Source organism: Anabrus simplex, chromosome 1 (genome assembly GCF_040414725.1).
Source record: "Anabrus simplex isolate iqAnaSimp1 chromosome 1, ASM4041472v1, whole genome shotgun sequence".
Lineage (NCBI taxonomy): Eukaryota > Metazoa > Arthropoda > Insecta > Orthoptera > Tettigoniidae > Anabrus > Anabrus simplex.
The window spans coordinates 646974434-646992156 of NC_090265.1; positions in this window are offsets into that span (position 1 = coordinate 646974434).

The window sequence follows — 17723 nt, forward strand, 5'->3', positions numbered from 1 at the left end:
GTCTCTCATTAATGGAAACGTCAGGAGGACAATAGATGTTCACAAGTAAAATATGCCTATAATATAATCCTATAACATATGCATGGGGTATGGCCTGAATATTCGAATGAATGCTATATGTCACTGAAGAGTGCACCAAAAAGGCAACCCCACCATAACCGGGGCCATCATTACGCAAAACTTTGTAATTAGGATACGCGATGCGAGTCTCAAGATCAAACCAAGTTTCTTGTATAGATAAAAAGTGAGGTACGGTTTCATGAATCAATTTAAAGAGCTCATGACGTTTGTTCATGAGACTTCTAGAGTTCCATTGAGTGATTCTGATCATAGAATTGAATGAAACTGCAAACCTTGTCTCTTAACTGGAATACATTATGAGCTAACGCTGGGCGATCACCCAACAATTGCACCAATTGCTGAATAGATTGATAAAGACCACTTTGAAGATGTTCTCTTTGCCGATGAAATGATGAAAGCGGTTGCGCCATTGACGCGCTACTAGTGGCAGCAGGCTCGTCCAAAGATGAATCCATCCTCCGGCTTGCGCCATTGGAAAAAGGTGTAACTCGTGAAGCAACCATCTCCGTACGGGGAATCTCTCGAACCAAATTATGATAACCATCTCTATCATATCCTGGGGCTGGTACTGGTCTAGGTGATTTTAAAATTACTTGTGTAAATTTTCTCTTACGGGGATTCGCCTGTGTAGGAGTCGGCTCCTCCCCAGTTAAAGGGGGAAAATTTTGGGAATTGTCCACAATATTATATTCAATAGGTTGAACTTTTTGTACAGCGTCCGTGAAAGATAAGTTCTGATTGCTCATGATCTTTTTCATACGGACTGGCTGCTGATGAGCTGGACAGTCAACGGCTCCAGTTGAATGGGTGCCGCGACAATCCACGCATTGCAGGAAAGTTTCCGTACAGTTCGCCGTAGTATGGTGCAATGCACATTTCCCACACCTTGGACTTGTTGCTCTGCAATGTTTATCAACGTGACCGTACCGTTGGCATTTTTTACAGAGGATGGGAGCAAAAACATATGGCTCCACCTCTAAATGCACCTGATATAATGACACATACTGTGGAAGTTTCTGCGCACGAAAAACCACTTTTATAGATCCAGTGGGGACATACTGAGTTCCTTCCTCGTTAACAATTCTACGGTTCAAACGCCGTACAGATTTTATAGCAACAGTAGACTTTAAGTGCTTTAATATAGTAGCCTCATTTAACGTCTTCTCTACTCCCCTGATAACTCCTACACGCAATACATTAGAGCTCGGTATGTATGCCCGGAGCTTAAGCTCAACTAATAAAGGGTGTTTCAAAAATGAATTTGCCTGCACGGCATATACAAATTCTATTTGTACCCTATTTCGACACTTTCGGGCCACGGATTTAATTCCTGGAATGTTTTTCTCATAGAAAATTCTACCCAAGGTCATGGGATGCATGTTACCGACATTGCCTGTTGCTGTGGACTCCACAAAAATAATGAAGGGTCCATAATGAGTACTAGAGTAAAGTTCCTGCGACTCAGTCTTCGAAACCGTAGCACCAGTCTCATTATACACAGACGCATCTGTTGTATTAGAATTACTCAATGTACCACTATTCTCACTTGAACTATCATTCGCATCTTGTTCCATTTGAACTGTTTCTTCCCGAGCAACTGTGAGGGTTGAAGGTTCCGGAGACTCCTCGCCACCACTTTGCTCCCCCATAACTTACGAATTACACTCGTAGAATCACTATTCAGTACCGTCCACGCTACCTCGTCATAGCGACTGTCCACTCAACTGCACACTATCACTGCTAAGAGGGAACTGGGCTTAGTTTTAACTCCGTACCCAATAACTACACCATTTGATAATTCATTTGTTTTCGTTGAGTTAATAACCGTAGGTTGGTAATCTTGGGAAGTGTAAGTCTTGCAATTTGGTTTTCGTGTACAAGGTTGGATGCTAAGTTTAAACATATTTACAGAAGGGGCCAAGAATACTACTGGAGTAGGGGCCGCTTATTATATACCTTCTCTAAATGTCAAAAAACAATATGGTTTACCTAGTGAAGTTTCGATTTTTACGGCGGAGCTTTTCGCTATACACCAGGCTTTACTTTTTGTTCAGCGTCAGGGATATACGAGGGTTACGATATTTACGGATTCGTTGAGTGCATTACAGTCGTTGGTTTCGTATGGATTATCCTATAATTGGTATGTATACAATGTCAAGAGTCTTCTCTACTTGTTTGACAATTTCGGTATTTATATAACATTAGTATGGGTACCAGGACACATGGGTATCTTAGGAAATGAACAAGTAGATTGTCTTGCAAAACAAGCTTCTCGGCTCCCTGTTCCTAATACTAACAATATTGTTCCTTCTTCTGACCTTGTAGTAGCCGTTCGACAAGCTGGTCGTAAAGAATGGTGGCAGAATTACTGGCGACAGACTGCACAAGTCAGAGGTAACTTCTATTATCATTTACAACCAACAATTCCGGTCAAACCATGGTTTATGAGAGGATCCTATTCTAGAAGACACATTATTATTATTAATCGGTTACGGTTTAATCATGCCCTTACCCCACAATATAGATCTCGTTTTCATTTAACGCAGGATTCAAACTGTTTGTGTGGTACAAATATTACTAATGGGGACCCAAATCATATCATATTTGAATGTTCTTTATATGACAACCCGCGTAAAAAACTTATGATTAATCTCACGCGACTCAAGCAGGTATTTCCAACCAGTGTTTCTTGTTTGCTAAGTAATCCTACCGTAGAGATTATTAGAGTTCTAAATTTGTTTCTGGATGAAGCCAATATCGTGTTATAATTATGTCAACGATATACATGGTGAGATGTTCTCATGTTTTTAATGGTTCCATTTGAGTGATTCCTCATATCATTAGAGTATTCCTTGAGAGTACTATGTCGGTTTATCAGAGTGTGTGACACTATAGAAGAAGTGTGTTTGCAAGAACGGAAGTTTCTCTTATGGGATCAGTGTTATGTAGCAAACTAGGATTAATATGTGATATAGTGCAAAATAGTTTTTGTGTGCCCTACTTGCAAGAACAAATATATATTTTCGAACGGAAGTGTTCGTTAGTACTCGTTCTATGTCATAAGTAAGGGAGTATTGACTGGGTGAAATGTCGTAGACACAGCCCATAAGCATCAGCAAGCAAGCAACAAGGTTGGATCAGAGGATGAAGCTTGTGATGGTAATGGATGATTAAAGTATTAATTTAACCCTATATGATGTTGCAGAAAAACAAGGTTAGTTTCACCTATAGTTGATATCAATGATAGATATGTAATTTCTTCTATTATCGGTGATCTGAGGGTTTTAACTGTTGATTATCATGTGCAGGGTAAAGGGATATCCAGGTTATGTATTGTAAGTGGCAGAGTGTTAGTGACCTGTGTGGTAGAATAAATGAGTGGCCTATAATGCGATTTTACATTCATCAAGGAAATCGGTAAGCATATTAAATAATGGCTCCGTAGGAGTATGAATGAGACAAGCGACACTTGTTGGGAGAGGAACTTTATGATTTATTAGTGCTTGAAAAAACTTTTTTCGTTGGTTAGAATACTTGCAACATTGGAATACTATATGATGAATTGTGCCACATGCTTGCTGACAGGTGCAGGTATCCGTGTCACTGATATGAAATCTATACTTATATGCCGGTGTTAGCGCATGATTGAATCTTAAGCGGATTATGGTAGTTATATGTCTCCTAGAATAAGTGCCCATAGTGAACCAGGGGGTTCTTTGCAGTTCCGGTTGTAGTTGATAATAATCTTTACTCTTCGTTTTGGCGGAATTTTTCCAGAGAGGACCATTTTTGAAGTACGTTCTGTTTGGTAGTAGGGGTATAATCCGTGTATGGAATGGCGATGTGATAGGGATGACCTTGACCTTCAGCTGCTGCTTTAGCTAAACGATCAACCTGAACATTACCGGGTATGCTGCAATGACTTGGTATCCAGATTAATATTATATCATACTGATTTAAGGAAAGTTTGTATAACAATTTACGGACGTTCCATATACACTGACTGACAGAGCAAATGCAACACCAAGAAGGAGTGGTCAGAACTTTATGCCAATTGCAGGGTAGACTGACGTCACTGAGGTATGCTCATGATGTAAAATGCGCCGCTGTGCTGCGCACGTAGCGAACGATAAATGGGACACGGCGTTGGCGAATGGCCCACTTCGTACCGTGATTTCTCAGCCGACAGTCATTGTAGAACGTGTTGTCGTGTGCCACAGGACACGTGTATAGCTAAGAATGCCAGGCCGCCGTCAACGGAGGCATTTCCAGCAGACAGACGACTTTACGAGGGGTATGGTGATCGGGCTGAGAAGGGCAGGTTGGTCGCTTCGTCAAATCGCAGCCGATACCCATAGGGATGTGTCCACGGTGCAGCGCCTGTGGCGAAGATGGTTGGCGCAGGGACATGTGGCACGTGCGAGGGGTCCAGGCGCAGCCCGAGTGACGTCAGCACGCGAGGATCGGCGCATCCGCCGCCAAGCGGTGGCAGCCCCGCACGCCACGTCAACCGCCATTCTTCAGCATGTGCAAGACACCCTGGCTGTTCCAATATCGACCAGAACAATTTCCCGTCGATTGGTTGAAGGAGGCCTGCACTCCCGGCGTCCGCTCAGAAGACTACCATTGACTCCACGGCATAGACGTGCACGCCTGGCATGGTGCCGGGCTAGAGCGACTTGGATGAGGGAATGGCGGAACGTCGTGTTCTCCGATGAGTCACGCTTCTGTTCTGTCAGTGATAGTCACCGCAGACGAGTGTGGCGTCGGCGTGGAGAAAGGTCAAATCCGGCAGTAACTGTGGAGCGCCCTACCGCTAGACAACGTGGCATCATGGTTTGGGGCGCTATTGCGTATGATTCCACGTCACCTCTAGTGCGTATTCAAGCCACGTTAAATGCCCACCGCTACGTACAGCATGTGCTGCGGCCGGTGGCACTCCCGTACCTTCAGGGGCTGTCCAATGCTCTGTTTCAGCAGGATAATGCCCGCCCACACACTGCTCGCATCTCCCAACAGGCTCTACGAGGTGTACAGATGCTTCCGTGGCCAGCGTACTCTCCGGATCTCTCACCAATCGAACACGTGTGGGATCTCATTGGACGCCGTTTGCAAACTCTGCCCCAGCCTCGTACGGACGACCAACTGTGGCAAATGGTTGACAGAGAATGGAGAACCATCCCTCAGGCCACCATCCGCACTCTTATTGACTCTGTACCTCGACGTGTTTCTGCGTGCATCGCCGCTCGCGGCGGTCCTACATCCTACTGAGTCGATGCCGTGCGCATTGTGTAACCTGCATATCGGTTTGAAATAAACATCAATTATTCGTCCGCGCCGTCTCTGTTTTTTCCCCAACTTTCATCCCTTTCGAACCACTCCTCCTTGGTGTTGCATTGTCACTGTCAGTCAGTGTATACCAACTAGTAGATTCCTACGGGGTTTTGATACTTTGGAGGACACTTAATGAATCGGTACAGATGATGGCATTGGGAATATTATATTGCCGTAAACATAAAAGAGTTCGTCGAATAGGAAAGATTTCAGCAGTGTATATGGAAGCGTTGGTTGGTAACGTAAATAGTTGCTGGATGTTAAGCTGGGGGATGTAATAGGCTGCTCCAGTTCCCTCTGAAGTCTTAGATCCGTCTGTAAAGCAGTTTGTGTATTGCTTATGCGGACTGAGGAATGCTTGTAAAGTTTTATTAGCTAGAGTGGGATAATTCTTCAGATTACCCGGAAGGTGTTCGAAAGTAGTAGTAATGATGGAAGGGTGGTATGTAGATAAGTTGTATTCGTGAGAGTATGCCGGTAATGATCTTGTCTGCAAAACATTATTCCTTAATTGAAAAATTACTTCATATGCCAGTAGAATTGCCGGTATGTTGCTGGTTTTCAATTTTTGACAGATTTGGTACTCCTTTAAAAGTTGTAGTTTAGGTAATATGGTATGTCGATTCAGAGCTATTTTTTTAAGTAAATATTTAGACGCTAGATATTCTCGTCTCATAGCCAATGGTAGTTCTGCTGCTTCAACTAGTAAGGCATTGGTGGGTGTTGTGCGTAATGCCCCTAATATGATTCGTAAAGAGGTGAACTGTAACGTGTCTAATTTTTTAGGGTGGTAGGTGACGCTGTATCGAAGAAATGGCAGCCATAATCTATCCTTGCCCGGATTGAATTTTTATATAAAAGTAGTAACGTGGCCGGATCCGATCCCCAGTTTCTACGAGTTAAGGACTTAAGGATTGGGGTTGTATTTTCAATTTTGGACTTAAGCCGGGCAAAATGTGTCTTCCAATTTAACTTAATGTCTATGAAAATCCCTAAATATTTGGTATAGGATCGAATAGCAATATGGTGGTTGGCATATGGTAGTGCAGATTTGTCATATTTTCTTTTTTAAGTAAATATAACCGCGGTAATTTTGGTGTGTGTGATTTCTAAACTGTAGTCTTCCATCCACTTATGCATATGGGAGAGGGCTTGGGAGATGGAGTGACGACATTGGTCGACGTTATCTTGTGTGGTATAGATAAGTATGTCGTCTGCAAATTGCAATATACGTGCATAAGGTGTTACTACTCGTTCCAAATCACTTGTATATAAAGTAAAAAGTATACCACTTAATATATCCCCCTGAGGAATCCCGACATTGGCCTTTCGTGTACAAGCGTTAAGTCTATAATTTTTCAAATTTAAAGTTCGATTTAGTAAAAGGTTTTTAAATATATGAATAAGGGGTAGTGGTAAGGATAACTTGTGTAATTTTTGAAACAAAATGTGAAGATCAACATTATCGTAAGCTCCTTTAACATCTAGAAAAACCGCTATAGTATCTTGTTTTCTGCAGCGTGCTAGTAAGAGGTCCGTTAGAAAAATATTTAATGCGTCTGTGGTACTTCGTCCTTTTATGAAGGCAAATTGACATTTCGGTAAATCATTATGATATTCTAATTGCCATATTAATCTGCGGAGTAGGATCCGTTGAAAGGTTTTACGTAGACAGGACCCTAAGATTATACCTCTGTAATTTTGAGGTTGTAAGGGATCAGTACCTGGTTTATGTATTGGAATGATGTCAAAATTATTCCGGTCTGATGGTATTAAGGCATCTGTTAACATTTTATTATACCGGTTAAGAATAATGGATTTAGTCTTAATTGGTAGGGAGCTGAGCATCCTGTAGGTTATAAAATCTGGTCCTGGGGATGTAGCTTTTTAATGTAGAGCGACTTCTAATTCCTGATATGTAATAGGATTCATCAAAGTTTGATATTTAGTAGATGTGTATGAACCACTTAAGAGATATTCAGATGGAACAAAATCAGGTGTTAGATTGCAGTAGAATTGATATAATTGGGGTGGAGATAAAACGATAGGTTGGGGTGAGAGCTTAGCGTTACTAAGAGAGCGAATTTTGGCCCAGATAATCTTGCTGGATGTAGTACTGTTAATACTCTCTACAAAGGTTTTCCATGCAATTCGACGTTTATTGTTCAATAAACATCTATTTTTTGCACAGATTCGTTTATATTGTATATAATCAGTAAAAGTAAAATGTTTTCGTAAATTTTTCAGCAGGTTTCTCCGTCGTCTAATCCAGACCTCACATTCTTGATCCCACCAACGGATGTTAAGCGTTGGATTATGGTTGGTTGAGGTTTTGTAAATGATTGGATGATAGATGTCGAGATACGATTTTATACAGTGTAAAAGTGAATCATATTCCGCGGTTGTCGTTTTAAAGGTATGACTGAAATAATCCTGAATAAATTGCGAAAAGAGATCGTAATCCATATTATTCAGATTGCGAATAGGTATTCGAGGAAGCGTGTGATGTGAAAAGGGCTTTTGATTAGACCATGTAACGAGAATGGGGAAAATGATCACTACCATGGAGATCCTTGATAGTTTGCCAAGGTAATTTATGCGCTATATCCGTGGTACATATAGTAAGATCGACCGCGCTCGGAGCATTTGTAGGGGCTGTTAGCCGGGTGGGTGATCCATCATTAATTATGGTGAGATTTACTTCAAGAGAAGAGGTTAAGATATGAGTTCCTTTGACGCTATTGCTCTTGCTGCCCCAGGTTATGTGATGAGCATTGAAGTCACCAAATATAATATTTTGCGTCGCACCGGTAAATTGGTTAAAGAAATTAGACCAATTGTGGTAGGAACCATGTATGTCGGGAGGACAGTAAAAGTTAGAAAGAATAAAATCGTTTATTTGTATGCGCTGAAAGTAAGTGCCTGCTATAGCCTGTTCCGATTGAAGAAGATGATAGGGTATGCAATTCGTAATAAAAATTGCAATTCCACCATATCCTGGACCATCTAATCGTTCGATAGTATATCCCTTGATGCGAAAGTTAATACAATTTGAAAACCATGTTTCTTGTACGAATATAATATCTGGTTGGAATTCGTTAATTAGTAAGATTCACTCATGTCGCTTGTTTACCACACTCCTACAGTTCCATTGCAGTATCTGCATGCTTAGTATCTAAAAGGGGGAGAATTTTATCAAGTATCAACTTTAATAAGTGTCTCCATTGGACATTTGGACCCATTAGCTCCATCAGATTAACAAAGTCGTCCTGGATCTCTTTACGTATATCTTTAACAGGGGTTACTTGTGATGTAGAAGGGGTTATTCCCTGATCGTGCTTGCTAGCAAGATTAGTAGGGGCCGCCGGTGTAATACTATGGGTAGTCGGAGTTTGGGTAGCTGGTGATTGTTCAGTTGGGGGGGGGGGGGTTCGTATTATATTGAGATAGGTCTCCCTATCATAACCCGGACGTGGGGGTGGACGTGGTTCCCTGTGTACCTAGGTAGTGATTTTGCGTTTACGTGGGTTGAAATTATCAGGTCTGGTTCCCAGAGTTTCAGCTAAGGACGGAAAATGATGGGGTAGTATGGTAGGATTATAGGTAACGGGCTGCAACCTATTTTTGGCTTCTTCAAAGGAAACGTTTTCAGTACACATATGCTTCTTAATCGCCGTCTGTTGTTGGTGTACGGCACATCGAGAGGATCCAACCTGGTGATTCTGATCACAGTGGAGGCATTTGACAAGCGTTTGTTGACAGTCTTACGTGACATGGTTATTGCTGCATCGGCCACAACGAGGAGTCTTTGCCCTGCAATTGTGAGCTGTATGCCCGTAACGTTGACAATGCATGCAAATAATAGGATTAAAGATGAAAACCTAAACATCCAAAATGACGCTAAAATAGAAATCTGCTGAGGGAGAACTTGAGTTTCAAAAGTGATCTTCACTGTTCCTGTCGGAACATACTCGAAGGAATCACCGTTTGATTTCCTTCGTTTAAGGCGCTGGACTCCTATAACCGGCACAGGTGATTCTATAAATTGCTTAATTTCATCTTCAGTTAACGACAAATCCACTCCCCTTACTAAATCGACCCTGTAGACATTTGAGGAAGGTATATAAGCTTTCAGGTTTTTCTCACTGAGAATGGTGTGTTGCATAAAATGATTAGCAGCGTCAGCTGTAAAACAAGTTACAGTATAAATTACGGATACTTTAACTACCTACTCAGAAGTACAAATGATTGGAATACAAGGTCAGCTGATTTTTATTTACATTTACTTGACTACACTACTCCCTTTGTTCACGACTGTAGCCAACAATGCAATATTTGAATATGAGGAGCGACAAAAATCAATAACAATACAACGACTGTTAACTATTAGCGTGTAATCTCTTTAACTACTTTTTAAATGGAAGTTTACAGGCGTATCGTGTTTTTTAATGTAGTAAATTATTACCTTCGCGATAGTTTGGACGGATATCTATACGAAATACCGGAGAAATTTCGGCGGAAATTACGGTACTATTCCTTACGATAATCTGCCTTTGTAAGTATTATACCAACGAACCTACAGATATTCACAAATATTTTTAAATTTAACATTATTACCTAAAGTATTTCCTAAACCTAAATTCGAAACAAGGTACACCTAGCTAGCCTACTTAACCTAGAAAACGTAATTTACTGAAGACCAACAAAATTACTTGTTATAAAATTTAAATAAATATCACTACTCCCAATTTCTACCACTATATACCTCTATACAAATAGCAATAAATGAATCACAAATACAAAAAATTAAGCTGTTTCACTAGGTTTTAACTACTTTATCACTACAATAATGCAAGAGCTCTCTCAACAGCCAACCGTTCTCAAGCGCATCCAACAATGCCCCTAGCAGTCGAACAAATTATCGGATAAACATGTAACATGAAATATCGGTTCAGAAACATATTACTTCAATCAGTTGCCATAGATTATAAGCTTGTACCTCATGCAGGAGCAAAATTAAACAGAACGCCTAGTGCTATAAGAAATACATTGGTTACATTTAAGCCCCTATCAGTCGAACAAATTATCGGATAAACATGTAACTTGAAATTTCGGTTCGGAAATATACTATGTGAATCTGTTGGCATGGGATATAAGCATGTAACTCATGCGGAAAGTGAAATTAAACAGAACGCCTAGCGCTATAATAAATATATTGGTTACATTTAAGCCCCTAGCAGTCGAGCAAATTATCGCATAAACATGTAACATGAAATATCGGTTCGGAAACATATTATTTCAATCATATATAAGCTTGTAGCTCATTCAGGAGCGAAATTAAATAGAAAGCTTAGTGTTGAACGCCATGTTTTTTTTTTTTTTGTCAGAGGTCAGCACAATCAGACTGCTGCAGCCCCAGTGGAAGGGGGACAGAGTCACGCGCCTCACAGGCGTCAGTGATTTCCGAGACTTGGACGTGCGTGGGTAACGGTATTGTGTTTGTGCGCCACAACATGGACCACAGCGTCCTAATGTATATTTTATACAGTGTAAATAGTTTTGTGAATAAATGAAGTATGTAATGTACATTATGTTGGCCTTCCCTTTGCACTTAATGAAGTACATTTCGTGGACTGTGGGAAGAGCTAGGCCTCGTTCGACACGAGTAAGCAACTCGAAAACGTGACCGAACACTTAGTGCTATAAGAAATAAATTGGTTACATTTAAGCACCTATCAGTCGAACAAATTATCGGATAAACATGTAACTTGAAATTTCAGTTCGGAAATATACTATTTGAATCTGTTGGCACGGGTTATAAGCATGTAGCTCATGTGGAAAGTGAACTTAAACAGAACACCTCGTGCTATAATATACATTGGTTACATTTCAGCCCCTAGCAGTCGAACAAATTGTCGGATAAACATGTAACATGAAATTTCAGTTCGGAAGTATATTATTTGAATCTGTTGGCATGGGTTATAAGCATGTAGCTCATGCGGAACGTGAAATAAGAAATACATTGCTTACATTTAAGCCCTCGTGCTATTATTCTCACGACGTTATCATGGTTATGCATGTTTAGACTTGTTCGTTATCAAGGTCACTTACTCAAGCCTTTATAGATGGAATGAGTAGCTGTAAGGGGGCAAAGGAATGCAATAAGTAAAAAATTTGAATGCAATGAAATATGTATTTTATAGCCTAATGATTTACAAAATTAAAACAATGTACTACAACAGATTTCGTTTTGCTGTTAACAAGGTTGCTATGCACTTTAACAGCCTTTTTTCGAAGAGGTAGCATGCTTCCGAAATTGCAATCCCTCCTGAAACATTCAAATTAAACGGAACATTTAGTGTTTATGAAATATATGACTATATACACTTACTGACAGAGCAAATGCAACACCAAGAAGGAGTGGTCAGAACTTTATGCCAATTGCAGCGTAGACTGACGTCACTGAGGTATGCTCATGATGTGAAATGCGCCGCTGTGCTGCGCACATAGCGAACGATAAATGGGACACGGCGTTGGCGAATGGCCCACTTCGTACCGTGATTTCTCAGCCGACAGTCATTGTAGAACGCGTTGTCGTGTGCCACAGGACACGTGTATAGCTAAGAATGCCAGGCCGCCGTCAACGGAGGCATTTCCAGCAGACAGACGGCTTTACGAGGGGTATGGTAATCGGGCTGAGAAGGGCAGGTTGGTCGCTTCGTCAAATCGCAGCCGATACCCATAGGGATGTGTCCACGGTGCAGCGCCTGTGGCGAAGATGGTTGGCGCAGGGACATGTGGCACGTGCGAGGGGTCCAGGCGCAGCCCGAGTGACGTCAGCATGCGAGGATCGGCGCATCCGCCGCCAAGCGGTGGCAGCCCCGCACGCCACGTCAACCGCCATTCTTCAGCATGTGCAAGACACCCTGGCTGTTCCAATATCGACCAGAACAATTTCCCGTCGATTGGTTGAAGGAGGCCTGCACTCCCGGCGTCCGCTCAGAAGACTACCACTGACTCCACAGCATAGACGTGCACGCCTGGCATGGTGCCGGGCTAGAGCGACTTGGATGAAGGAATGGCGGAACGTCGTGTTCTCCGATGAGTCACGCTTCTGTTCTGTCAGTGATAGTCACCGCAGACGAGTGTGGCGTCGGCGTGGAGAAAGGTCAAATCCGGCAGTAACTGTGGAGCGCCCTACCGCTAGACAACGCGGCATCATGGTTTGGGGCGCTATTGCGTATGATTCCACGTCACCTCTAGTGCGTATTCAAGGCACGTTAAATGCCCACCGCTACGTGCAGCATGTGCTGCGGCCGGTGGCACTCCCGTGCCTTCAGGGGCTGCCCAATGCTCTGTTTCAGCAGGATAATGCCCGCCCACACACTGCTCGCATCTCCCAACAGGCTCTACTAGGTGTACAGATGCTTCCGTGGCCAGCATACTCTCCGGATCTCTCACCAATCGAACACGTGTGGGATCTCATTGGACGCCGTTTGCAAACACTGCCCCAGCCTCGTACGGACGACCAACTGTGGCAAATGGTTGACAGAGAATGGAGAACCATCCCTCAGGCCACCATCCGCACTCTTATTGACTCTGTACCTCGACGTGTTTCTGCGTGCATCGCCGCTCGCGGTGGTCCTACATCCTACTGAGTCGATGCCGTGCGCATTGTGTAACCTGCATATCGGTTTGAAATAAACATCAATTATTCGTCCGTGCCGTCTCTGTTTTTCCCCAACTTTCATCCCTTTCGAACCACTCCTTCTTGGTGTTGCATTTGCTCTGTCAGTCAGTGTATGTTATGCTTTACAAAGAAGATAATGCAGTTCTTACCTTGTGTTATTCATGGGGTTTGTTCCTCTTCTTAATTATCTTGTTCATGTACTGAAATGAAAGGAAAATGTTTATACATGCACTGTGTACAGTTTTCAGTCTTCAGATTTGATCCATCCCAATCATGATCATTATTTTGTCCTCGATGCTTGTAATGACGTTGACAGGTTCTTCATAAAGCTGCATAGGTTGATATCTTAAAATGGAGAGGAGGGATGTCCAGATTTTTTAAAAGAAAGTACCAGCGTACGTAAGTAAAAAGCCTGGTGGTAAACATTGAATCAGATATTTCTGCATCTGAGATAAGGTTCCATGTTTATAGAACATCTTAAGAACCTTACTTGTCTGAGATAAATAAGATGTTGCGTATTAGCATGCGAGCAGCATACACATTGACAGTTTTGTTTGTTATTAAGACGAGTGTCCGTAACCGTGTAGAATTTTTCTTCTTTCTGTTCCATAGCGTACGATGTCGGAAGAAAACACTATTGTTGATGATAAAAGACTATTCCGTAGGGGGAGGGATGTATTTCTTATTTCACGTTCCGCATTAGCTGCATGCTTATAACCCATGCCAACACATTCACATAGTATATTTCCGAACCGAAATTTCAAGTCACATGTTTATCCGATAATTTGTTCGACTGCTAGGGGCTGAAATGTAACCAATGTATTTCTTACAGCACTAGGCGTTCTGCTTAATTTCACTTTCCACATGAGCAACATGCTTATGTATTATAACCCATGCCAACAGATTCAAATAGTATACCGGTATTTCCGAACTGAAATTTCAAGTTACATGTTTATCCGATAATTTGTTCGACTGATAGGGGCTTAAATGTAACCAATTTATTTCTTATAGCACTAAGCTTTCTATTTAATTTCGCTCCTGAATGAGCTACAGGCTTATATATGATTGAAATAATATGTTTTCGAACCGATATTTCATGTTACATGTTTATGCGAAAATTTGTTCGACTGCTAGGGGCAAAATGTAAGCAATTTATTTCTTATAGCGCTACGCGAACTGTTTATTCCATTTGCGCATGAGCTACATGCTTATAACCCATGTCAACAGATTCAAATAGGTCTAGTATATTTCCGAACCGAAATTTCAAGTTATATGTTTATCTGATAATTTGTTCAACTGCTAGATGCTTAAATGTAACCAATGTATTTCTTAAGGCACTAGGCGTTCTCACAAGAGCCCATGTATAGCCGCCATCTCGTGATATCGTCGATAGCCGTCATCTTTCTCTATAAGAGCCTATGTATATCCGCCATCTTTGGCAATCGCCCATGGCCGGCATCTTTCTCTATAAGAGCCTATGTATAGCCGCCATCTTGCGCAAGCGTTCCTAGACTGTCTTATAAGATCAGCCGCTATCTTACGCCAGCGCCCCTAAGCCACCTCATAAGAGCCTATATATAGCATCCATCTTACGGAAGAGCCCATGACCGTCATCCTTCTCCATAAGAGCCCGTGTATAACCGCCATCTTGTACAATCTCCAATGCCGGCATCTTTCTCTATAAGAAGCCATGTGTAGCCGCCATCTTGCTTAAACAGGCATTAAGGCGTCTCATAAGAGCCTATGTATAGCCGCCATCTTGCACAAACGCGCCCCTGGGACGTCTCATAAAAGCCTATGTAAAGCCGCGATCTTGCGCAAGCGCCCTTCGGCAGTCTCATAAGAGCAGCCGCCATCTTGCACAAGCGCCCTTAGGCCGTCTCATACGAGCAGCCGCCATCTTGTACAAGCGCCCCTAGGCCGTCTCATAAGAGCAGCCTCCATCTTTTGCAATTGGCGTGGGAAGGGCATCTTGGCGTAAAAATAATGATAGTCCCTTCAAGGTGGCGGATTTGAGGTTAGTCTCGCTCTCTTAGGCGTCGGGAAGGGCAACTAGCCGTTAAAGTGTGGTTAGGAACCCGTCTCATAAAGAGCTGTGTATAGCCGCCATCTTGTGCAATTACCGTTGGGAAGGGCATCTTGCCGTAAAACTACGGCCCTGTGTAGACCCCTCCATGTGTGCTTATGTAAATCCCCATTGCCCTACTACTTAAAACAACGTCAGGAGGGAATCACCATTGCCCTACTACTCAAAATAGCTTCAGGAAGGGCATCTCACCGTAAAACTGCGTCTTGTAAGTTTAAGTCCCTCCAAGGTAACTTCTGTCCACATCGAGAAGGGTATCTCGCCGTAAAACTGCGTCTTGTAAGTTTAAGCCCCTCCAAGGTAACTTCTGTCCACATCGAGAAGGGCATCTAGCCGTAATACTAAGGTTAGGCACCTCTATGAGGTTAGGCTTGCTCTCTTAGGCGTCGGGAAGGGCAACTAGCCGTTAAAGTAAGGTTACGCTCCGCAAGATGGTGACTGTGAGGTTAGACTTGCTCTCGTACGTAAAATCTGCGAACGTACATTGCCCTACTACTAACTAGGGGTCAATGACCTCTGCCCTACTCCTGGGTGTTGACGCTGCAGTGATGTCACAGTAGTCACGTGACCCGCTGCTCGGCCTCTGATTGGCGCGTATTCAGGAACCGCTTTGCTCCTCTACTTATGATCGCTATAATCATTAAATATACACTGACTGACCGAGCAAATGCAACACCAAGAAGGAGTGGTCAGAACTTTATGCCAATTGCAGGGTAGACTGACGTCACTGAGGTATGCTCATGATGTGAAATGTGCCGCTGTGCTGCGCACATAGCGAACGATAAATGGGACACGGCGTTGGCGAATGGCCCACTTCGTACCGTGATTTCTCAGCCGACAGTCATTGTAGAACGTGTTGTCGTGTGCCACAGGACACGCGTATAGCTAAGAATGCCAGGCCGCCGTCAACGGAGGCATTTCCAGCAGACAGACGACTTTACGAGGGGTATGGTGATCGGGCTGAGAAGGGCAGGTTGGTCGCTTCGTCAAATCGCAGCCGATACCCATAGGGATGTGTCCACGGTGCAGCGCCTGTGGCGAAGATGGTTGGCGCAGGGACATGTGGCACGTGCGAGGGGTCCAGGCGCAGCCCGAGTGACGTCAGCACGCGAGGATCGGCGCATCCGCCGCCAAGCGGTGGCAGCCCCGCACGCCACGTCAACCGCCATTCTTCAGCATGTGCAAGACACCCTGGCTGTTCCAATATCGACCAGAACAATTTCCCGTCGATTGGTTGAAGGAGGCCTGCACTCCCGGCGTCCGCTCAGAAGACTACCATTGACTCCACAGCATAGACGTGCACGCCTGGCATGGTGCCGGGCTAGAGCGACTTGGATGAGGGAATGGCGGAACGTCGTGTTCTCCGATGAGTCTGTTCTGTCAGTGATAGTCACCGCAGACGAGTGTGGCGTCGGCGTGGAGAAAGGTCAAATCCGGCAGTAACTGTGGAGCGCCCTACCGCTAGACAACGCGGCATCATGGTTTGGGGCGCTATTGCGTATGATTCCACGTCACCTCTAGTGCGTATTCAAGGCACGTTAAATGCCCACCGCTACGTGCAGCATGTGCTGCGGCCGGTGGCACTCCCGTACCTTCAGGGGCTGCCCAATGCTCTGTTTCAGCAGGATAATGCCCGCCCACACACTGCTCGCATCTCCCAACAGGCTCTACTAGGTGTACAGATGCTTCCGTGGCCAGCGTACTCTCCGGATCTCTCACCAATCGAACACGTGTGGGATCTCATTGGACGCCGTTTGCAAACTCTGCCCCAGCCTCGTACGGACGACCAACTGTGGCAAATGGTTGACAGAGAATGGAGAACCATCCCTCAGGACACCATCCGCACTCTTATTGACTCTGTACCTCGACGTGTTTCTGCGTGCATCGCCGCTCGCGGTGGTCCTACATCCTACTGAGTCGATGCCGTGCGCATTGTGTAACCTGCATATCGGTTTGAAATAAACATCAATTATTCGTCCGTGCCGTCTCTGTTTTTTCCCCAACTTTCATCCTTGGTGTTGCATTGTCACTGTCAGTCAGTGTATTATACATTTTGCACATAAACAGCTTATTGACATAAACATTACCTAACAGACTAGCTGTACTGTTAGTAATCCTGGTTTTATATCTGCTGTTACATGGATTTTGATTATAGCATTTACATAATCTCTTAAGTTCAGATGATAGTAGACTCTGCTGAAGTTTGTCAATATTCAAATCTCCTGCAGTAAAACACATATAGCAATTGTATATTTTCCATAAATTTCTTCAAGTATAATAAGAAAGTCCTTAGAAAATTTCAGATGGGGATTTTAACATCCCAAGATAATAATATCCCTCTCCAGACCACTCACTTTAATCAATAAAAAATTGTACGGGTACCGGTACCAGGCGTGTTAATCGAAACTAATATTTTAGCTTTACACAATTTGTGTGAAAAAATCATGTTATTTATTTATTTATTTATTTATTTATTTATTTATTTATTTATTTATTTATTGACCCGATTTAATTCGTCTGTAGCAATTCTCT